General features: G+C 43.8%; 1 protein-coding gene across 1 annotated transcript in view; it reads left to right on the top strand.

Annotated features, from left to right (window-relative positions):
• RORA (RAR related orphan receptor A) overlaps positions 1-23,681 on the top strand; it is a 718,090-nt gene that overhangs the window by 260,762 nt on the left and 433,647 nt on the right. The gene's annotated exons all lie outside the window — the stretch shown is intronic.

The following is a 23,681-nucleotide window of genomic DNA, read 5'->3' on the forward strand; positions in this document are numbered from 1 at the left end:
TAAAATGATAATAATAGTGCTTGTCTCATAAGGTTGTCTTGAAGATTCCCCAAAATACCACCTAGAAAGCACGTAGCTAAAATGTGGTGATGGTGGCTGGTGATACAAAGCTCATGGGAAAGCCAAGAACAGGAGTGGTCAAGTGGGAGGGGCATACTGTAACCTGGTGAAAATGTATTGCCAGGGGAAACTAGTGTGTCATTGGTTCATCTTTCCTGGTCATTTGAACCTGCAGTCGCCGGCCCCCTTATTAGATCTGATGGGCAGACATCTAATCGGCCATCTCAATGGGCCAAAGCATCAGTTGGACAACTTTTGGAGCAGGTGTTTTATTTTGAATCAGATGGGAAATGTTTGACCTCAGTTAGTGATAAAGTGCCAACTAGGAAACTCCAGCACCTACTTCTTATGAGGGTCGGCCAGCGTTGTGGCTGCTTTGGAAAGACGGAGGAGGAAACAACTGGTGTATTTGCTTCTGGCGGCTGTCTTGGTCACAGGGATTTCATAAGACCAACATGTTTGTCAAATGCATCAGCCATACGCTGATGATTTTATGATAAAGTAAAAAAAAAAAAAAACAATTTATTTAACTTGTCTCTATGGAATCCTGTAATTTTGGAGTGGGAGAGGGCCTCAAAAAACTAGTCTTTGTAGCAGTGAAAGAAATAGGAAGCCAGATGTCTCCATAACCTGGGAAGAAGTGTCCAGAATCTCAGATCCTAGTTTCAGAAAATGTCTTCCTCATTCCACAGAAAGTCTTATTTCCATTTGCTTTGAGGGCTTTTAAGGAAGACTTTTACAGTCCTCATTGGCTGCAGGAAAGGCTGCAGTAGAGGGCAGCCTCTCCTATGGTGAGCCCCACAAACCCCATTTCCAAACCCAGCAATGAGCAATGATGAGGTCTTAAGTGTTGGATGAGAGAGGAATTGAGAAAGATGTTCCTAGATGTGTCTCTACCATAAACATACATGGCAAAAGGGAACCCTCCTTCTGAGGATCATGGAATCCAGCAGCAGAAGGAACCTTCAGGATCATTGAGTATTTTTAAAAGTGTCTTCTACCAGTTTCCCAAGATGTTTCAAGGTGTTACATGTCACAATCTACTAAATTTGGAAATGATTACTTGAGCGACAATAATAGGTCTGTTTGCCACAGGAATTTCAGAGTCTCTAATATGCTACCATTAGCATTGTGACTCTCCAAGAAAGGGATATAAGCATGAGCCCAATTTATGGGGGTATTTTTGTTGTTGTTGCTCTTGTGTTGTTTTTTTATTTTTGTGAAGAACTCTTTCATGTTATGGTTCCTGGCAGTATTTCTTAGTATTTGTGTTCTGTAGAGCTTCAGGACCTTCTGATTTTGTCTCCTGCCTAAGTTTACCTATGAGGATATTGGCACAAAGTCATTATCAAATTCATGATTGAACTAGGATTCAAGCCCAGGTCTCTTGAGCCTCCTTCAGAGTTGCAGAACTCAAAGTAGGCAGATGAAGCTGCCCACTTTATCTGCAGTTATCTGAATGTTTCAGGAAAACCATGGTTTTAAAAATACTTACCTTGGCCTCTTTGGATCTATATTTCCATTTGTCACTCTACCTGTCATACAGAGGCAAATGGTCACAGAATATCTAATACAGCCCTCTGTCCAATAGACCGAAAAAAAAGAGAAAAGGAACACTTAATTTCTATTCCTTCTTCACAAAAGTGCCCAATAAGATTGGCTCTGTTATAGAGGCTGGTAATCCTGGTTTTGAAGTTTCCACAATCCTCCACATAATTAGCCTTGGAATGTGTTCATAATGATCTATTAGCAGGTAGAGTTTTAATGGGTGTGCCACTTTGCAGACATCAGCAGTGTCCGAAGGGTTTTGGTACTCTGGTTTGTTGGGAGAGATTCCAGCTCACATGGCTCAGAATGGTCAGGGTCCTTGCTTCTCTGTCATATGTTGCCAGCTACCCAAGAATGTGCCTGAGCCAAGTTGCTCTGCAAACCTGTTGAATGGACAACTGAGATGGTGTCCTCTTGTAACCAACAATCAGGAGGCCCCTTCAGGCATAGTACATTTTCCAGATAATTCATTTGGTGGACATAAGCTGAGTTCGATTTTCTTAATGACAGCAATGGCCACCATTATTGCTTAGCTGTGAGTTCCCATGCTAGGCATTTAACATATGTTTTATCTCATTTATTCCTCATGACAGCCATTGCCAAGTCCTAGTTACCTGACCTCAAATAAGACAATTTAATCCCCTTGTGCTTGAGTTTCCTCAGGGGAGTTGGGAAGATTGAGTACAGAGAGGTAGGATTAAAAGAGCATCTATCTCATGTTCTCACATAGTAGGCGCTTAATAAATAGTCATTTATTGGGGCAGAATTTATATTGTATAGGATATTATAAAATCCCATTTTCCTCCTTCCCTACCTCTAGCCAAGGCAGTTAGGCCATAGTAATATTGTAGATAGTCATAAGTTTGGGTAAAGAGGCAGCAGACCACATTAGTCTGCTAAATCCAGAATGGCTCTTTTTATCAGGATGAAATGGAATTTGATTGTCCATACATGCAAAGGCTCAGGTAATTTGAGTCTGATGTTTAATCCAGTATGAACATCCTTTGTATGAAATCACTGTCATCACCACTTTAAGAAAGTTAATATTTATACCAAACATCTGTAATGAGATAGGAACTTTTGACCACCCAGAAATCTAGCTCAGATTTTAGATTTGCATGCTCCCATAGTCAGGTTTCGGAATGATTTCTTTATCCAATTGGAGAAATAAAGTACATGCACTATTTCAAAGGAGACATTGAATCAAAGCAGATCACTCATTATCCCCTTCTCAAAGTATTCTGGTTGTGGAAAATAAAAGAGGGCTCTGAAATCAAACATATCACGTAGATACTTTTGAATATTTATTATGTTTATAAAGCTCCTTATAAGACAAACCATGAAAGGCAGGTGACCTGATGGGATGATATTGTGAGACCAAGTATTTACATTTGAGAGGAACATGTAGCAGTTTCCTGGGGTAAATGGGTAATTCTTCCAGAGTAGTCTCTGCCTCTCTTGGTGCTTCTCCTTTTTTCTATCACCCTCCCCTTTGCTCTCATCTAGTTGTATCTTACCATTGAAGATCAAGATAAAGTGGCATCTCCTCTAGGAACCCTTCTCTGGCCTCCAGGTGGACTTTGTCCATTTTCACGTTGAGCCCTTTGCCTGTCTGTATCTCAACCATGAGCGCCTTCTTCTGGAATCATTAGTGTGTGAGTCTGTCTGTTCTGCCGAACCGCAGCTCTCTGCAGGGCCTGAGCAAAGTGGCCCTTGTGTCTTTGTTTACCAGGCACAATAACTCGGGTTATCAATAAGTGGGTCATCAGTAAGTGTCTATTTAAAGAAACCACAAATCCTGGACGGTGGGCTCTACCATTGCATTGCTGGGAAGAAGAGCCAAGGGGTTAAATGGTGTCAGGGAATGGATGGAACCGTGTCTAAAAAGACCTCTTGGATTTACTAGTTCTTTCATGCTGGAAGAAAGATGGTAGGCACAGTGGAGTCCTCACCTGCCTTTCCTGGCAAAGTTCCTAACCGTGGGTGTTGAGAGGATGTTAGTCTTCTCTCCAAAAGGATCGTAGGCTGTGTTCACATTTTTTAAGTGCTCGTGTAGCCCCCACGGTATCTATTTCAGTAATAGGCACATTGTAATAATACCTGACTTGAATTCATATCATAGTATAGTCAGTCATTTATCATTGTGCGTGTCTGTCTCCCCTGCGATCCTAACTCACTTTTGAATCACCACTCTTTAGTGCAGTGGCTGGCGCTTGGCAAGGATGCTGCTAACAGTCTATGAATGAATGGGTGGATGGAATGCATGAAAAATACATGAAGCCGTTTGTATCATACCTTATAGACTTTATGGCACCTTCTCTGCAGATCTCACTTGATTTAATCTGTACAGCAATACTATAGGGCTGATGTGACTAGGGTTATTAGCCCACTTTATAGATACAGAAATTGACCATCAGAAAGTTTAGATAACTTGTTCATGACCTCATATCTGATCAAGAATGGGACTTAGGCTCAGGACTTCCAGTGTTTGAGTCATAGATTCATGGCTCTAACTCCTAGTTCCCTCTACAATTTCTGATAGACTGGCTATATATTTGGTGGTTGAAGAGATGATGGGACTTGATAAGCTACTTTTCCCAGGATAGGAGGAGTAATTATAATAACAATGGCAGTTACTATTTATTGAGTCCTTGCATTGGGTACGTAGTAAATGCCAAGCACTTTACCCAAGTCATCCTGACTAACACACTCCAAGGTAGCTACTATTGTTAATTTTGTTTCCCACAGGAGACTGAAATATGGGATATTTACATAACATGTGCCTGGTCACAGAGCTGGTTCATAGTAGAGGCAAGATTTGAACCTAGACAGTTGGTGTTCAAAGCCTCCACTCTTTTTTTTTTAATGTTTTTTCATTTTTGAGAGGGAACATGTGAGGGGCAGAGAGAGGGGCGACAGAGGATCCCAAGCAGATGCAGGGCTCAAACCCATGAACCCCCACTAACTGCGAGATTATGAGCTGAACCAAAGTCACATGCTTAACCAACTGAGCCATTCAGGTGTCCTACAAAGCCCCTACTCTTAAACCGCTCTCCTATACTTCTTCCCTTGAAAGACCAGTTTTCTTCTAAATTGTCATTGTTTTCCTAACAGGCCAACACCTTGTGAGTAATTTTGACCTTGGGCACATTATCCAACTTACCTGGGCTTCTGCTTCCTGTTTTGTAAAATGAAGAAATTAATATCTCCCTTTTGGAATTGCTGTGAGGATAAAATGGTAATACATGAAGAATGTGCTTTGTAAGCTATAAAGCATTATACAAATGAAAGTTATTATTGCTTAGTGGAAAAAAAAAGGCAACAAGCTATTGTGATAATAATTCGATTGAACAAGTGTTTATCGAGTTCATACTGTGGGCAAGGCATGATCAAAATAAGAGAAATACTTCTATTCATCACTGAACATAATGCTATCAAATTTCCAGCCAGAGAATCTCCTTCCCCTGCTTCTTTCTGTTATAAACCTGCTGGTGAAATTATCTAACAAGAAAGAAAACAAAACCATGTAAAGCAATCTTGTTTAAAATGGGGCCAGTGATTACAATGTGTTTTCTGATTTTCTGTTTTCAGTAATGCACCATCCTACGTAAAAGCTTGCCTACCATTATTGTAATTTCGGACGTCCTCTGGCCCCTTTGGAGAGTATATGTATGTAAACTGTTCTGTTCTCAATGGAATAAACAAAATGGATAAATTAAAAACAGTGCCACAAGGAAGAACTAGAGAGGCATCGGGACTGTCAGGATTGAAAGTTGGGATTCTTGGTTGGGTCCCATCCTCCTTCAGATACATCCTGGCTTCATGGCCTTGGGCTTCAATGACAAGGGTTATTATCCCATCTTGTAGATGCAGAAATTGCCCATCCGAAAGTTTAGATAACTTGTTTGTGACCTTATGTCTAATAAAGAGCCAGGCCTCATACCCGTGACTTCCAGTGCTTGGGCCACAGACTCATGCCCCTAACTAAGAGCTTCCTCTGTAGTCTCTGACAGACTGGGTGAGCCTCCACTGCTTTACCAGCAATGTGCAGCAGTCACAACTTGGTGAAAACAGTTCATGAAATCCTTCTCACTGTAGAAATGTGAGTTCTTACTTTGTGTTGAATTCACAAGAGTATTTAACATCTTGTTGAAAATAATTGCATGACAGTTAGCACCAGGAATCTTGAAGGTGTAAAGTCAATGTCCAATTAAACTTCTATATGATAACAGTTCAACAGCTAAAATGTATTGAGAGTCGAGGAGCTCCTGGGTGGCTCAGTCGGTTAAGCGGCCGACTTTGGCTCAGGTCATGATCTCGTGGTCCGTGAGTTCGATCCCCGCGTCGGGCTCTGTGCTGACCGCTCAGAGCCTGGAGCCTGTTTCAGATTCTGTGTCTCCCTCTTTCTGACCCTCCCCCGTTCATGCTCTGTCTCTCTCTGTCTCAAAAAAAAATAAACATTAAAAAAATTTAATACAAATAAAATGTATTGAGAATCGAATATATAACCAACATAGGCTTTAGATGTATTGTGGAATCGTGTTAATAGTTCTTAATCTAAAATCCTAGCAATTGTAATAATACACTTAATACATACAAATGAAGACTGTTTTTAAAAAATGTAAAACCCAGGGGTGTCACAGTGCCTCCGTTGGTTGGGTGCCTGAGTCTTGATTTCAGGTCAGGTCATGATCTCATGGTTCATGACTTCAAGCCCTACATCGGGCTCTCTGCTGACAATGCGGAGCCTGCTTGGGTTTCTCTCTCTCCTTCTCTCTCTGCCCCTCCTCTCTGCCCCTCTCTCTCTACCAAAATAAATAAAGTTTAAAAAATGGAAAAAAAAAATGTGAAACCCCCATAAATACGGCAAGTCAATGCAAGAAATAAAGGGAGAGAAATGCCCAATTTTTTCAGTAATTACCGATTGAATTAAAACGTGCCAATTACTGAATGGTCGCAAAGAGAAGCGAAACTGGTCCGTTCCCTCAAAGAGCTCATCATTGGCCTCAGAATGTGATAAGAGCTGAATAAGACTCATAAAGTACTTGAGATTCCCAAGAGAAAATAACTAGTTCTCCCTGAGGAGTCATAGAAGAATGTTCCAGAAGAAGTGGCATTAAATCTAGAAGACACACAGGTCAATAAGTGATGGGTAGCAAATCCAAATAAGGACCCTCCTCATAAAACGTAGCCTCAACAAAGCAAAAGCTTTTATCATCCATGTCTAAGGAGGATTAGAGTCCTACCCTTAGGTGTGTATAGAAAGTCTCCCCTTTGAGTGTGCCCAGAAACTCTTGGAGTCAAGATTCACCTTCTAGCCTACAGAGCTTGAAACTGTCCTGAACATTCCCATAGTCTTAAAAGATCCTTCTCGTCCCTTTTGCAAAACCAGTGTTGATGGCACACAGCAGATGGTATGAAATGGAAGCTTTATCAGTTGATTTCACTTACAAACCAAGTTCAGATAAAGATGTAAGGAGCTGCCGAGCGGGAAATATTACGCTGAAGGTGGGTGGGAGTGTGTCAGTGCCGTCTCTAACACCCTACTGTGGGATCTGTGGCAAGTGCAACACGGCACCATGGGACAAGGAGGTTAAAGAGCATCCCCTCGATCTGTATCCTGCGGCGGAGCGTCTAGTCTAGCTCCAGAGTTCAGATGAGGCTGCAGCAGTTAGAACAGGAGCGGAGGGGTCTCTGTGTTGGTGCTTTGTGTCCCCACACTTCACAGCTGCTCCGTGAGCAAGTCCAGAGCTGTGTGGCTTTCTCTGGTGTGTAGTAATACTGGATGCCAAATACAGCGGCGAGGGAACACTATTTGGGCAGTTTATTTTTACATGCTGAGTTTTTTCCCCTTTAGCTCTATATTGAGAGGTTTTATCTCTGTGAGGCAGTGCTGATAAACAGCCTAACTGGAGAAGCCAAGCAAGATTTGGACTGGCAGCTTGCAGCGTTTTCATTGTGGATGGTGCGAGACAATTTGGCTGGCCTGGGGATCACGTGGGGTTCAGCTGCCTCACTGCAGTAGGCTAGGAGCTTCTCGAGGGAGAGACCATGACTTAGATGCATGTCCTCCTGGGTGTAGCAAAGCTCTTGGCACATGGTAGGGACTTCGCAGATCTTTGTAAGAGAATGAATGAGTGGACAGCACCATTATCCTGTATTATAGTGCTGGTTCCGCTTAGAAAGACCACTCATATTTCTTCTCCTTCAGTGCTCGGAATACACTTCAACTCAACCCTGCCTGCTCTCTGTTTGCCTATTAAAATTCTCATATCTCACCCTCCCTAGAACAACTCTCTGACAATCGCAGCCTTCATTGATCTCTTCTTGCCTGAATTACGGTATCATTCCCTTTAGCACCCGTCTTTTGGAGCTAGGGGAAAATACAACCAAGCTCTGGTTTCTAATTGTTTACATGAGTTTGGGTCTCTTGACTTCTTTTTTTATTGATGTATAGTTGACATACAATATTATGTCAGTTTCACCATAGTGATTCAACAATTATAGACATTGTGAAATGTCACCACAATAGTATACTTAGCATCTGTCACCATACAGAGTTGTTACAGTATTATTGACTATATTCCTAGAGCTGTACTTTACACACCTACAACCTCTTTATTTTATTATTGAAGCTTGGACCTCTTAATCCACTTTATTTACCTAGTTCACCCATTCCCCACCCACCTCCCTCCTAGCAACCAACAGTATGTTCTCTGCATTTGAATCTTTCTGATTTTGTTTGTTTTGTTTTTAGAGTCCATATGTAAGTGAAATCATGTGGTACATGTCTTCTCAGTCTGACTGACTTCGCTTTAGCCCAGTACCCTCAAGGTCCAGCCATGACATCTCGAATAGCAAGATATCATTCCTTTTTGTGGCTAAGTAATATTCGTGTGTGTGTGTGTGTGTGTGTGTGTGTGTGTGTGTGTGTCTCACATCTTCTTTATCCTTTCATCTGCCAGTAGGCTCTTGGCTTGCTTCCGTATCTTGACTGCTGTAGATCGTGCTGCAGGCAACATAGGAGTGCATACATCTTCTCAAATTAGTGTTTTTGTTTTCTTCAGATAAATACCCAGTAGTTGAATTACTGAATCATATGGTATTTCTATTTTTAATTTGGGGGGTGGGGGAACCTCCATACTATTTTCTACAGTGGCTGCACCAATTTACATTTCCACCAACAGTGCATGAGAGTCCCCTTTTCTCATTTCCTTGCCAACGTTTGTTATTTCTTGTCTTTTTTGATGCTCACTATTCTGACTGTATGAAGTGTTATTTCATTGTGGTTTTAATTTGCATTTCCCTAATGATTAGTGATGTTGAGCATCTTTGCATATGTTTGTTGGCCATCTGTATGTCTTCTTTTGAAAAATGTCTCTTCAGGTTCTCTGCCCATTTTCTAATTGGATTATTCTTTTGGTGTTGAGTTGTATGAGTTCTTGATATATTTTGGATATTAACCCCAGTATGGTACTAACAGAAAAATAGACACACCAATCAATGGAACAGGATAGAGAGCCCAGAAATAAACCCACACATACATGGTCAATTAATCTACAACAAAGGAGGAAGAATATACAATGAGGAAAAGACAATCTTTTCAATAAATGGTGGTGAGGAAACTGGACAGCTACATGGAGAAGAGTGAAACTGAGCCACCTTCTTTCACCATACACAAAGATACACTCAAAATGGATTCAAGACCTAAATGTAGGACCTGAGACCATAAAACTTGTAAAAGAAAACTTGGGAAGTAATGTCTTACACATCAGCCTTAGCAATATTTTTCTGAATCTGTCTCCTCAGGCAAGGGAAACAAAAGCAAAAATAAACTACTGGGACTACATCAAACTTAAAAGCTTCCCCACAGCAACGGAAACCATCTACAAAATGAAAAGGCAACCCATGGAGCGAGAGAAGATATTTGCAAGTGCTCTGTCCAATAAGGGGTTAATAGCGTTTCTTAAAAGCAGGGAGTAAGTAGGGACATGTCTTTGTACTCAACATGGGGGAATGGTTGTAGGGGATGAAAAGCATCTGGAGCTACAATTGGATCCAAGTGTGTGACCTGGTTCTGTCCCTTAATATTTGGATGATCTTGGCCAAGCCACTCAACCTCTCTAAGCCTCAATTTTCCCATCTTTAAAGTAGGAATAAATGCTGCTTGTCACAGTGAGGTCATAAGATTAAACGAGGTTGCTTATGTTAAAATGTCTGGCATAAATTAAGTGTTGTTGTTACTTATCCCTGACAGAGGCTAGCACTAGCTGAGAACTTCATCTATTTTTAGTGACTATTAGTTTAGTGGCTGAGGTAATGAACCATGGAGAGTATTTTGCCTTCCAGAAGTGACTCCTATAACTCCTTTGTAAGTGTTGGCATTTTGGAGGGGAAAGAAGAAATGGATTTTGGTTCTTTTAAATGGATGATGCCTCGCATTTGCATCACAAGGAAAAGGAGACAAGTGTTTTCGTTCAGTTTTATTTTTCTTCTTTAACACTAGTGACTTGTATTTCTTGGGTCATATTTGCCTGGGAATAAAAAATAGGGTCTGCAAATAGTTTTGCTCCCACGTATTCTGGAAAGAACTTTAATTCCTCCCCTTCCCCGATTTTTTTTTTTTAATCTTGTGGCATATTTCAGGCAACCTGGTCATTTTGGCTGCCTTCATGTTACCAATCGCTCTTAGTGGTGACATTGTCTGAAGCTGTTGATGCTGAAATATAGCAGTGTGGACCTAATATCCAAGTAAAACATCATCTACCACCAGAGATGCCTATGGGTGACTGTGGGGGTGGTGTTGCTGCTGCCTGTCGACTTCTGATGCCCACAGATGGCTGCTCCAAGGGCCTTGAGACTTTGTGCCCTGGCATTCAAAATGGCCATCACCATTGTACTTCGTGCCAGTATCCTTGCTCAGGTACCAGCTCCCACCACTGAGCCTGCCAGCAGCAAAGCAGCCAAGATGCCCTTGTTTTTGCTAGGTGCCATTCATGATTTTTGGGAAATCGTTCTTTTTTTTTTATTTCATTTCTAGTCAACCATGCAGTCGTGGCTGTTCTCCCATGAGGCACATGACAGTTGGGGCAAAGAATGAAGTGCTCCACTCAGAATCACCCCTTTCCCTGATCCTGGCCCAGTCTCAAAAGGTGTATTTGATTCACTCTTGCTTTGGAAAATAGATTGCCATCCTGGAGGCTCTTCGATTCATGCTGTGTGTAACTCACATCAAGTGTCACCTCTCTTCCAGACCTGCTTGAATCCTAGGGTGAGCCCTCCTTGAACTCAAAGTGGGGACCCTGCTATATACCCCCGAGTCTTCAAAGTGTCCAGCTGCTGGGTGACCTCATGATCACCATTTCCTGGGCGAAAAGGGACAGGATTCAGACCCAGTTGGTCTCATGGAGTAGAAACTGGGTAGACAACTTTGTCTCTGGCTCTTTTGGCCGATGAGGTGACTTTAGGTGGTCCCGTCTTCCTCACAGACAGAGGTGACCTCGTGATTTCAGGCCTCGCCACATGCACTGTCTTGGATGAGCAGAGCTCATCTAAGTGTGAATTGTCTTCCTTTGCCAAGGAAATGCCCCTCGCCTGAACCAGTCATTTCCCCTTTTCCCAAATACAGGTTTGACTGTATCTCTTCATGTCTGCTAACACTTCTTGACGGAACATCTTTTTGTGTATGTTGCTGGGGAGTGGGGGAGGGGTGAGTATTAAATGGAAGGAATTTAAGAAAGAGCTCCTTTTCTCCCTGAACAGTGAGGAGCCTCATTTCTTCTAAGTAGCTCTGTTCTTGGCGGCTGTAGCCTGGAGAGCCTCATTCTTTCCCTCACCTTCTCATCTACAGCAGCCACGATATAACAACATTTCCCCTGACAGGAGCTCAGGCAAGCCACTGTCTCCTGGAGGCGAGCCAGCCATGTGCTGGCCAGATGGCACTACCCGCCTGAATGTAGGGAGCCAACGTTCTTCTCCGTCCCCAGAGATGTCAGTCCTGCGGTGCCCAGCTCCCCTCCAGCAGGAACCTTGCAATACGTATTTCCCTTAAAAAAGAGACATGAGAATTCCCATTTTCCCCCCATGACATGCGGTTTATATGATGATGAGCTTGGATTTTCAAAGTGAGTGTGGGGAGGCAAATGCTACTTTATAGGTTTCTGTCCATCCCAGCTCCCACTTGCTGAATTCGCTGCATATATCCAGCAATAACCTTTCTCCCCTCTGCCTGTAAGCCGACCAGCTCTGGGCAGTTTCTGTCCTAAAGCCAAAGTGGGATGTTTGCTTTGGTTGTGTTTCATTCTATATATCGTGCTCCTCTCGAGCATCTGTTGCACCTCCGAGCGGTGGACCCCGTGGAAGCGCTGATGATCTGTCTGCCTGGTGCTAAACCCAGGTCATTGTCAGTGGGGGCTCAGACCACCTCGGGCCTGGAGCACCCTCGGCCACGGAGTCTGGCATGCGGTTTTAAGTGTTACTCTTGTTGCTGACATATTTCTAGCCTTTTGCAGGGACACCCATTGGAAATGGTTTCCTGCCCTCTAGAAATACGGGATTCAGGAAATCTGGGCAGTGCTGTTTACCATGCACCGATTTGGGATTTATCCACCTACGGCTGTGACCGTGAAAGCAGTATGTGCCGAGTGCCTGGTGCAGCATTCACAGAGGCCGGCTGGATCTAGAGCAGGGTGCCTCGTTCTAGTTGTGCATGCGAATCTCTGGGGGACTTTTAAATCATATTGAGGCCCAAGCCCCATCTCAGCTCCAAATCAGACTCCTGGGGGATGGGAGTGGCAGGGGCTGGGCTTTAGGAATTTTTAAAGCTCCCCAGGTACTTCTCATGTTCAGTCTGTGTTGCAGTGCTTCAGTTTATAGGATTTCCCTGACAGCTGGATGACCTTGAGTGTGTGTGTGTGTGTGTGTGTGTGTGTGTGTGTGTGTGTGTGTGTGTGTGGTTTTCCTTTCACCGTGATGGTCGGCCAATCGACCGCGGCAAAGGCCTCTCTGTTTTATGGTTTGTTTAGCGAGCGGCGGTGATCTATTTATCCTCGTGTTATAGACACACTTGCCGGGTCCCCGAGATAGCCAGCTGTGGTTAAAAATGTCATACATGGAGAATAGGGACTGTTTCAGGCCCTTGCTGGGCCTTCAGTCTTGCCCTCATTAGCCCTGTCCTCTGAGACAGTAGCTGAACCTTCCCACTGAAAACATAATCATCTCAGAATCCTGATCAAGAAATAACACCCCTTTTAAAGTATGACCTTGATTACAGCAAAGCATAAGAGCTCCTCAGAAAAGTGACGACGAGAGCCAGAACAAGATGGAATAGATCAGAAATGACGCTCTTAAGCTAATTCAAAATGTGAAAAATAGAAGGAACGTGAAAAATCAGATTCTAAGCCTGGCAGTCAGTCCCCTTTTCAAGTGTCCTACAGAACCTGACAGGCTGTTTTCCTCACAACACTGTGGCAAAGGCACCTTTCTTTCTCGACCACTGGCAGGTCTCAAACTCCGAAGATGCTGCTGTGTAACTTTGTGAGCTTGGATGTGGGCATCAAGGCAGCAAAGATGGCTACATGTACCCTGTATCTCCAGTTATCTCCATTTGGGTGAAGCAGTAGCAAAAGAGAGTGCACGTTGAGAACAAAAGTTGTTATTCAATCATACTACAAGAAAATATAATACATTTGGCCTTCAGTGAGCTGCTATTTAAACTCTAAAAGGGCTCTGTGGGTTTGATAATGTGATTAGCCTTGTTTGTTCCATAATGTGTAAGGGCAGCAGGGTCCAACCTTGGAGTCGTGAATTTTTGTGTCTTTTTCTCTCTCGTTACACTGAGCTTTCTTTGGCCTCCCCATCCCCGCCCCGCTGTATGTCTCTGTTATCACTTGTGCACATAAATCTCAAGATGAAGGACAGTGAGTGTCTTAGAGGTGGATAGACCCAGGGTACAGAGAAAACTTAAGTGTTGGTGTGTATGAGCACAAAAGGTGTGTACCGTGTTCTAACAGCTGCGCACTAAGCATCATCGGTAACGGGGAAATTATTTTAACGGATAATCTTACAAACGGATTACAGGTCACTGCTTACATGAATGTGTGCCTGAGGCTACATCACTAATGTGAAGCAAAGTACAAGACATGAGAACCCTAAACACATACCTTTTTTATTTGTGGGCAAATAATTGCAGAACATCTTGCTTAACACACGTAATGAGCCTTGTGAATAGAAATGTAAACAGAAGCCTGGTTCTCATATTTGCAAATAAGCAATAGGGGAAAGAGCATTGATTTTGGATTTGGTCTGACATGGATGTATATTTGAGCTCTGCTGCTTACAAGCTGGGTGGCCTTGAGCTTGTGACATGAACTCACTACAACGCAGTTTCCACATCCAGTTAGAAGGTTTGAAAAATCCACTGTGCTCAGAGTACCTGACCATTACTAGGGGCTCCATAAATAGTTATTTTACCATTAGCTATGCTTTTTGCTGGTATTGTAGTTTCTGGCCAGACCCCTCAATTTAAAAAAAAAAAAATCACTGCTTCTGGAAAATTAAGAGGAATCTTCACAAGATACTATGGATTAAGTTTTTATTCAGCCTTTTAGGAAGGAGGGGTTGCTCAAAGACGTAGCAGGTTTTATGCTTAGGAGGTATACCCATTCACTGGACTGGTGAATGATGCAAAAATCAGTGATTAACTTTGTAAAAACTGCTTTGGCAATAACTGAAATGCTAGTCACTGGTTTTGGGGTTTCCCATCGTTTTTTTCTCAGGAGCAAACATCTGAAGTCCTTCCTTCCTTCCAGTATCTTTGAAGAGAAGAAAAACATAAATCAATGATGAGAGGGAGTCTTGGGGTTATAGATGTTAATGTGTTGAATGACTCATAATTGAAAAAAAAAAGTGACCTAAAAAGTGCTTATCTTAAGGGCCACCTGGGTGCCTCAGGTTAAGCGTCCAACTCTTGATTTCAGCTCAGGTTATGATCTCATGGTTTGTGAGATAAAGCTCCATGTCAGGCTCTGTGCTGGGAGCTTGGAACCTGCTTGTTGTTCTCTCTCTCCCCCTCTCCCCACTCGCTCTTTCTGTCTCACAAAATAAATAAACAATTTTTAAAAAGCCTCATCTTAAGATCTGAACATTTTCTTGGGCTACAAAGTACTCACCAAGGAACTAAAAATAAAGCAGAGAAGTCACTGGAGATCTTCCAAAAGCACCTCTGGATAAGAGCATCACAAAAACTGGCTACTGTTGTCCAGAAGGGAACATCAGCATCAGCCTGGGAAGTACCATATCATTAGGGTCCCCTGTTGACCATGGCTTAATCTTCCCCCAAGTGTCTTAGAGCCCTTTACCCCATTTTACAAAATGTTGACATTAAGACTAGCCAGATTTAACTTGGAGGTGAAGTGGGGGATCCCAAGAGCTAAGTGGGATCGTAAGGTGCCAACTCATTAAAGAACTTGGAGAGATCAAAGTATGGCACAATTACACCATTTAAAATCTTTAAGAGCCGTTATGTCCAACTCTTTCACTTTTAGAGACCACAAAACCCTTGAAGCCCAGGGAGGTGAAAACCACATGCTTGAGATCACATCTCTGGTTAATTATTTACTCCAGCATTTAGTGCTTTTTAGACCTAGCTGGAATTAACCAGAAGTGGAGCTGAAACTGGCTGGTCTTTTCTTTCACGGTGGTGGCGTATAGGTGATCACCATACTGCAGAGATTACAAAGTGTTTAGTCTCTGAAGGTCAGGTTCACAAGGGTGGCTTGTTCCTTTTTACATTATGAGTGTAACTCATTTTCCTGTATACTACCATTTCTTTCTTAGAGAGCTGTCACAGAGGAAGCAGTCAGGGCAATTCCCCTCCATTAACAATCTTTGCTCTTCTGTTTTTTGTTTGTTTTTCCTGCTTCCCTTTATTAAGATAGCACTTATATACAGTAAAATTCAACAGCTTTAAGTGTACATGTTGATGAATTTTGGTAATTGTGTACAGCCCTATAACCACCACCAGTCAATATATAGAACGGTTTCCTCATCCTAAAAAGCTCCCTCGGGCCCATGTGCTCTCAATTCCCTCCCCTACCTCCTCGCCTCTGGCGACCACAGATCTGTTTTCTGTCACTATTGTTGTGCTTTTTTCTAGAATTTCATATAAATGAAATCATGTAGTACATGGGCTTTTGTGGTCCAACTTTTTTTTCTCTTAGCGTAATGTTTTTAAGATGCATCCATGTTGTAGTTGCATATTAATATTTTGTTTCTTTTGATTGCTGGAGTCGTTTTCCCCGGTATACAGGACATAGGACACACAATCCGTTTATCCATTCACCACCTGACTGCGACCGGATGGCTTCCATTTGGGGGCTCTCAGGAATCATGTCAGCTCACGGTTGTATCCTTGGTTTCTCCTCCTGACTTAATATCTTGATCCTCTGATTTGTGTGGTCTTAGGTGTTTGTCCTCACTATTACAGAGAAACATTTTCAAAAACGGCTGTTGGGCTGGTGGTACTGCTCCTCTTCCTCCCATCGGTGACTCTGGAAGTGATCTCCTCATCTCAAAGTAGTAACCCAGAGCCCGAAGCTGACATGGTGGCCTCTTTAGTGTGCTATGATGTCATTTGCCATCGGGACAGGCCTTCAGGGACATGGCAGAGTGCAACAAAATGCAGTATCCAATATTGATAGTAAAGAGAGTTGAGTGGCTTTTTATCCTGCCTTGTGGAAAAGTGCCCCCCCGCCCCCGGTCTGTTTTTCACCCATTCCAAGTGCTCGCAGAGGGACAAGAGGGAAGACCCGTGGGCAACACCATCCCACGCTAGCGCAGCCGACTTGGAACAACCCGGGATGAGTTAGCGCTTAGAGCGAACGGGAGAGACTCTCCTGAAAAATGTGCTGTCACCTGTTATAATTCACCGTAATGAGCGGGGAACAAAAGGTTGTGAAGGAGAGTGGTGACTGATGGCCGACACGGCCGCCCCGTGCTGCAGCTGGCACGGCTCCCGCTGGCGAAAGGCATAATATATTATAGCTCCAGGTCGCGTAGTGGTAAATGAACACTTACGGCCGCTATGGCAACTGGATTGATTATTGCAGCCACCACAGGCCCAGCCCGGCCCGGCGGTACAAGTGAGCACGTGCGCCCCTGCCGTGCTTCAGTCAGAAGAAAGCCTCACAGGCCATTTGTACAAACGCAAGTCCCTGATGACTGCGCGCCCCTCCTCTCCGGCTCCCCCCTCCGGTGGGAAGTTTGGCCGAGGCTGGCCAGGATGGAAGGGCCTTGAGGCCTAGTCTGAGGACTAGGGAAGTAGAGCCACCCTGTGAACAGAATGTCCAGTTTGCTGTGATGGCAGGACCGCTGTTGGTCGAATACGATAAAATAAACGAACTGGGCGAATCCGTGAGTGGAATGGTCTCTGAGACCGGGCTAAGGACATAGTGGGAAAGTGAGGGTGGGGAGGCCATAGTGGGTATCAGGAGCTGGAATGCCTCGCCAGGAGGTCTGAGAGAGCGGGAAGAGGCAAGCCAGACTTTGCAAGTTGAAATGGACCAATGGACGGTGGCCTGAGCGAATACAGTTGGTCAAACCATTGCCGGTAACTCGACTTCTACATGTTTCTGAAAGCGTGTGCTTCACTTCAGAAGTGTGGGATGGACCAGTTCCTTTTCTTTGAATCTACAGATAATGGTTGGAATTAGTGCCTAAATCTCCAGTTTTTCCACTAGCCAGAGGAGAGAGAGCAATCCATGTCCCCATTGGAAGGTTTAGGTGGAATTATAATAATGTTCTAAGTACACTCAATTATTTTTTATTTTTTACCAATATTTTAAAATGTCTAAATGATTTTTTCCTTTTTTTTTTTTGGATATTGATCTAAATATGTATCATCAAGGTTAGAGGGTGGGTAGCATTGGGGATGCATTAATCTTATGTTTTGGTTGATAGAAGATTTACCCTGTGGAATTTAAATGTGGAGGTATTTTAATTATTTGTACATGGCCTCTATGCTAGACGATCCACAGTGACAACTAAAGTGGCCACCACCTTCTCTGGGACCATGTTTGAACCCAGCATACAGACTTTCCTTGTAGAAGCCTAATGGCATGGTATTAATAATAACCTCCATTAATTATGGGAAATGGAATGATATAGTGAAGTTAGACCTGTATCTCTGAAGTTGTTGACTGTTGCTTTCTCAGGAGCCTTTTTAGGTATTGTTTTTTCCTAATTGTCCTCCCCATGAAATTTTAGTGTCACAGAAATAGTGTGTATTTGTTTTTTTTTTTTAATTTTTTAATGTTTTTATTTATTTTTGAGACAGAAACAGAGCATGAGTAGGGGAAGAGCAGAGAGAGAGGGAGACACGGAATCTGAAGCAGGCTCCAGGCTCCGAGCTGTCAGCACAGAGCCCAACGTGGGGCTCGAACTCATGGACTGTGAGATCATGACCTGAGCTGAAGTCAGACGCTTAACCAACTGAGCCACCCATGCGCCCCAGAAGTAGTGTGTATTTGTTTTCGTGCTGTATGTATATTTGTCTTTTTACATAAAAAGAATAAGATTTTTTGGACCGCAAGAACCAGTTTTTACCTTCTTGGGGGTGATATCAACTCTGCTGAAAATGCACAAGTTAGGAAAACCTGGGTTCAAGTTCTCCCTCTGCTAATTTTCTCTGTAAGCCTCACCTGCTTTGTCACCAGCAATAAAGATATTAATACGTACTTAATGGGGTTCTGGGACCTAAGATGCAATGAAGAGATGTTTGTTGTCATCACTTTTATTGTTATTTATACTCGTACATGTTTCCGTATAGAATATCTTGATTGATCCTAATTGTGAACGTCTCAGGCATGTGGATTTATGTCACATTATTACAGATATCATCCCCCCTTTACCAGTTAGATCACACACAGATGGTCATAGTGGTTCGGTGATTTGCTCGAAGTCATGCAAACAGTAACATTGGTTGGAGCTGAGACTTGAACCTAGGCTCAAGCTGTAGCTCGGAACTCTCTTGTTTGGACCTCTCTTGGGTGCGCCTTGCTGCCTGTAGTGGTACTAGGTTCTACTGGGTTATGAAGACCTCAGTTGGAATTGGGAGAATTGGAGAAGTCACCTATGCAAATGGGCTCTAAGAACCAATGATACATTTTCTGTCCCCAGTGTGTACAGACTGAATTAGCAAGGCTTGGAATGAAATGGTCACACCCAGTTTCAGGAAATCTGTGATAAGCTTTTCCTGTGTTGCTTAGTAACTCATGGGTTTAATGAAGCAGGATTTCCCCAAGCTTGGAAGAACTTGGCTTTCCAGCTAGATGAGGGTGAGTCCTTTCTCACCAAGATAAAGCCCTTATGAAATGAACAATAATAATCACTCAGATAGGAAATACTCTTGAGCAACTACCATATTCAAGCTCAGTGCTGACCATCTAGAAGTATTCAGAGAGTGCTTATGCTGGGCGTAGCATTCCTCTGAGCTCAGCGAAGGGCTGAGTAGCGGAAGGGGAAGTCCAAGGGTTTTAATTTAAGCTTTGCCATTTGACAGCTGGTGCCTCAGTTTCCATATCCATAATCCAACATAACGGCACTCCATACATTGTCTGGCACGTAATAAGTAAATGTTTGCAATTGCTATTATTAGTTGAAAAATGTAAAATACACATTCTTCCCATCACAGAACGTAAGATCTAATAAGCATAGCCACCTCAACACAGTGTTGAATCTTTATTGAAGTGGTTTCAGAAACAGAGTCTTTGGCATCTGGAGATTTCTATCTTTCCCTGCCCTGCCTAAACACCTTTCATCAATATCACCTGTTTGTTCCTTTTTCTAACTAGCTAAGAGATACTTGATTCTCTGCGCATGAAAAAAAAAAAGCATGTTGAGAACAAACATGTTCTTGTTTGACCACTTCATGGTCAAGAGCAGTGCCTGTTGCTAAGGCAGAGCCATCTATATTGGTCACGCCACACAGGTGCTTTCAGGGGTGACAGAACTGCTGTGATCCTCATTTGAGGTACAAGGTAGTAGAGGTGCTGATGGGAGAATGCTGAGGCAGACGTTCTCACTTCTGTAGCTACAGAGGCTGAAGGCCTGACAGGTGCCTAAGGAATGCCCTCTGCTTCTCCAGTCAGGCTCTTTCTGGAAACATACCCCCGTACTGCTAATAACACCAGATCCCTCCAACAGAGCCGCTCCACGGGTTGCCTAGCACGAGGCTAAGCCGAGAATTGGAGGAAAGTAACTTAGTGTGTTCCAGCTAAGAGAGGGCTTTTGTGAGCAGCTAAAAGGAAACCTGTAAGGAGTGAATCACATGATGTTGCTCCCAGAGATGGATCTGCCCTTTGCCCAAGAGGACTTCCTTCAGGGTCTTAGATACCACAGCGACATCCCTTAGGCTTCAATCTGACATAGCTGTCTTTCTGCTGGAACTTTGCATGGGTGTTCTGGTGACTTTCTCACGTGTAGACTTCCTCATGGCTAGTATTGCCATGGTGAACTCTAAGGCTGCGTAACTGCAGGGCAGGCCATGTGGGGAAACCCTTGGAGGTAACCCAGAAACTTGAGCTGGTGATGAATTCAGCACCAGTGTCGGTTTACCCAACTTAAAGACATTTGGGTTCAACCCACTTTGCCATCATTGTCTTTCATCCACAGCAAACAAGAATATTTCCAAAAAGGGCAAAGCTGAGTATCTTCTGGGAAGACCACACTGCTTGCCCCTGGTCTCAAAGGGTTGCATTTTGCTGATCATCTGTGCAAAATGTAGCTCGTGAAGTCCACTCTCTCCAAAGCAGTGAAGGATAAATCTACCAGTTTGAGTCTGATGTTTTATTTATCTGTACTGGTAGCTTTATGTATGGTGTGTTTTCTCTGTTTGGGCCTCAAGGCTGGTTAAGCAAAAGGCAGGAAACATAAATAAGTAATAGACAGAGAGGGCTGTCCATTTATAGACTTTCAAAGATGACCTGGTTTTCTGTGCCAATGTAAGCATTAGTGTTGCATTAGAGTAATATGCATTCGAGATGTTTTTGCCGGTGCATTGGTGGTGATAATCAGGAGAGACATATTCATGTTCTATTTTTATAATAAAAATTAAGAAACCTCAGGCTGTACCAGGGGCCCTTGTTGGCAGCATGAAACCATGAGCTTGAGCAGTCCATTTTCCTCGGGTTGTGTGGGATCATCGTGTTCCTTTCTGCTCTTCTCCAGTTTCTGGTTATTATTAAACAACCCTTTGTGAAGGATTAACTCTGGCTTTCCTCCCAGCTAGGAGATGTCTACACAAAGCCAGAATATCCAGCCAATTCCAGGCAAACGGGTTATTTGGTGTAGGACAGGAACAAATAACTGGTTGGCAAGCCAATTCTTCACTTTTTGATGGCTTCCCTTGGCATGGAAACAGCCTTCTGTAGTACATGGTATAAATGCTTATGAGCATCCCTTTAGCCATTCATTCAGAAAATATTTCCTGAGGGCTCACTGTGGGATTAATTGTTTCTAAAATGGGGATAATAATAGTACCTACTGCATAGAATTATGTGGATTAAATGAGTTAATATGTGTAAAGGGTTTAAAACAGCGCCTGGCACACTGTTGGGGATTAGTCAATATGAGCTTGGCTGTGGAGTTCGAGTTTATTTTAAAGGCAAGAAAGAGGTAATGAAGCCAATGGTATAGGCAGATGAGTCCTTCCGAGAGGTGGTTTCAGTAGTAGGGTAGGGAGCAGAGCTTAGTGTGGCAGAGCCTAGCAGCAGGGAGAAAGGCTGTTGTCCTCTTGTCCTGCCTCTGATGGCTTTCATTTGCCTTTCTTGGGATCGCCTAGACCAGTGCTTCTCAAAGTGTGGTCCCTGAACTAGTACATCACCTGGGACCTCGTTGGAAAGGTGGATTCCTGGGTCCTGTCCAGGAACCAGACTGCAGAGTTTTGGTCCAGCCATCTGTTGGTTTAACAAGCTCCCCAGGTAATTTTGTCCTTGCTGAAGTTTGAGAACATTGGTCTAAGTCTCTTGAGGGCAAGTGGAAAGGAGAGCTTTATTTAGAACCTCTTCCCCCCACGCAGCCACCCACCCACACATTAAGATGGCACTGGGTCAGCATAGGGCAGGTGCACAAGTTTTGGGGAGGGTCTCCACGTACAAAGGCATGCCAGGTGGCAGTCTCCTTGTTAGCTGGTCACACAGAAGCAGGAGCCTTGTTAACACAGCTCCAGGCCACCTGTGGAGCACAGCAAAACCAAACCTCAAATCTCTGCCTGGCTCACTGCCAAGAAAGCATTGTGACCCACCCCTGTTGATACATATGGTGTAGAGCTGAAGTGGTGCCATGCTAAGTAGGTGTTTTGTTACCAGAAAGACTGTCAGCTGCAAGACTCCAGTGTGCCTCTCCTGACATTGAGAAATGAGGGAGCCCAGGTGTTCTAGGCCCTTGCGAAGCACGTGCTGCATCTGGCTCCTGGGAGTCTGTGCGCACACACCCAGAGTCATTGCATGACCAACAGAATGGATCACATTAAATGCTTCTGCCCTTTCCCATATGAAAAGCTTGTGGCTGGGCTGGGTTTTTCTTCCTGACGTGCTGCCACCTCTGGGACGAAATACCACAGCTGTGGATAATTCTAGAACATCCATCTAGATCTTCTGAATTCATTCATTTGTTCATTAGTGCAAATTCACATACACTGGCATGATGGGAAATAACCATAAGACCTCTCCCTCCTCAACCCGTACTCACCCCTGGAGTATGCCACCCAGGAGGAGGTAGAAGTTATCCACACAAGTGCCAGCAATTTGGAATAGAATGCTGTATGTCAGTGGGAAAGTGCCAACAGTGGGTGGTATGAGAAATCATCGGGGCTTCCTTGGAGTGATCTGGGGAAACTTCATGGGAGAGGGGGGTAGCATGTGATCTGGGAAGACTTTCAAGAGGTAGGGAGAAGGGATCTCCAGTGAAGAGAACTGCAAGAGCATGGGAGGTGGGAAGCACATATGGTCCCACAAGAGCCAGGGGTCCGGTTTGCCCAGGATGCCAAAAGTAGCGTACTAGAGGAAGATGAGGCTTGAAAGATAGATGGCACTGTGAATACCAAATCTCAGGCTAGGATGTAGACATGATTCCATAGGTGGGGGAGCCCTTGGAGAGTTTAGGTTGGGAGGTTGGTGTAAGCTTCATGGTGCTACAGGGCAACTGGGCTGAGAATGAAATTGGGATGGGAAGGATTTGAGGCCATTAGTAAGCGATGTGCTCAGGGTTCTAGCCATAGGAATCAGCAGATTCTAGGCTAGAATGAAGTTTTCTGTATTCACCAATTCATGGCTGTGGGAGGCAACCTGGATGCTCCCAGTAAGAAGGAGGACTGAGCTTTAAATCAAAGGTTTCCTGATGTAGAAAGCCATCAAAACTCTCCACAGATGGAGCGGAAGAGAGAAGAGTCACTGCGTGATGCCACTTGCTTTTCTGGTCCATGGTTCTTGGTCACCTGTCAGAGAAAACATTCGTCCCTTTATGTATGAACACCAGAGGTCCTCAATATCCCATGCTAGCCAAGCCCAGAGCATCTCAACAATGCCACGGAGCCTTGGCAAGGGGCTGAGTCACGGGCTTGGTTCTGACTCAGAGGAGTCAGAACCACCTACTGAGTCATTTGCAGGAGCTGTGGTTTCCCGGGAGGCTTTCCAACCAGTTACCCACCCTGCCGAATGGCTGGTAGCATGCAAGATCTGAAGGGAGCCGCACTTGACTGTGCCATGGCTTCAGGCAAATGCAAGTTGCATATCTCAAACTGTTGCATGGAAATTATTTCCTTGCTCTGCACAGAGAAACTTGGCACTTGGCAGTAACAGATAAACAGATGAAACTTCTTTTTACTCACCTGTTAGTTACTTGATCTTAAAGAGGTCTCAGTTTCCCCAACTACGAATGAACAACTACTCATGGACAGTTGTGATTTCTGAAAGAATTGTTGGTTTCTCTTGAGGAAGGTCCAGAATTTTCCAAATTTTGCACGAATCTGCCTTCCCCTGTAGACTAGTTGCCTGAGAGTCCTGGTGGAAATGGAATTT

This window comes from Panthera pardus, unplaced genomic scaffold (genome assembly GCF_024362965.1).
Source record: "Panthera pardus isolate Hobbes unplaced genomic scaffold, ASM2436296v1 HiC_scaffold_24, whole genome shotgun sequence".
Classification (NCBI taxonomy): domain Eukaryota; kingdom Metazoa; phylum Chordata; class Mammalia; order Carnivora; family Felidae; genus Panthera; species Panthera pardus.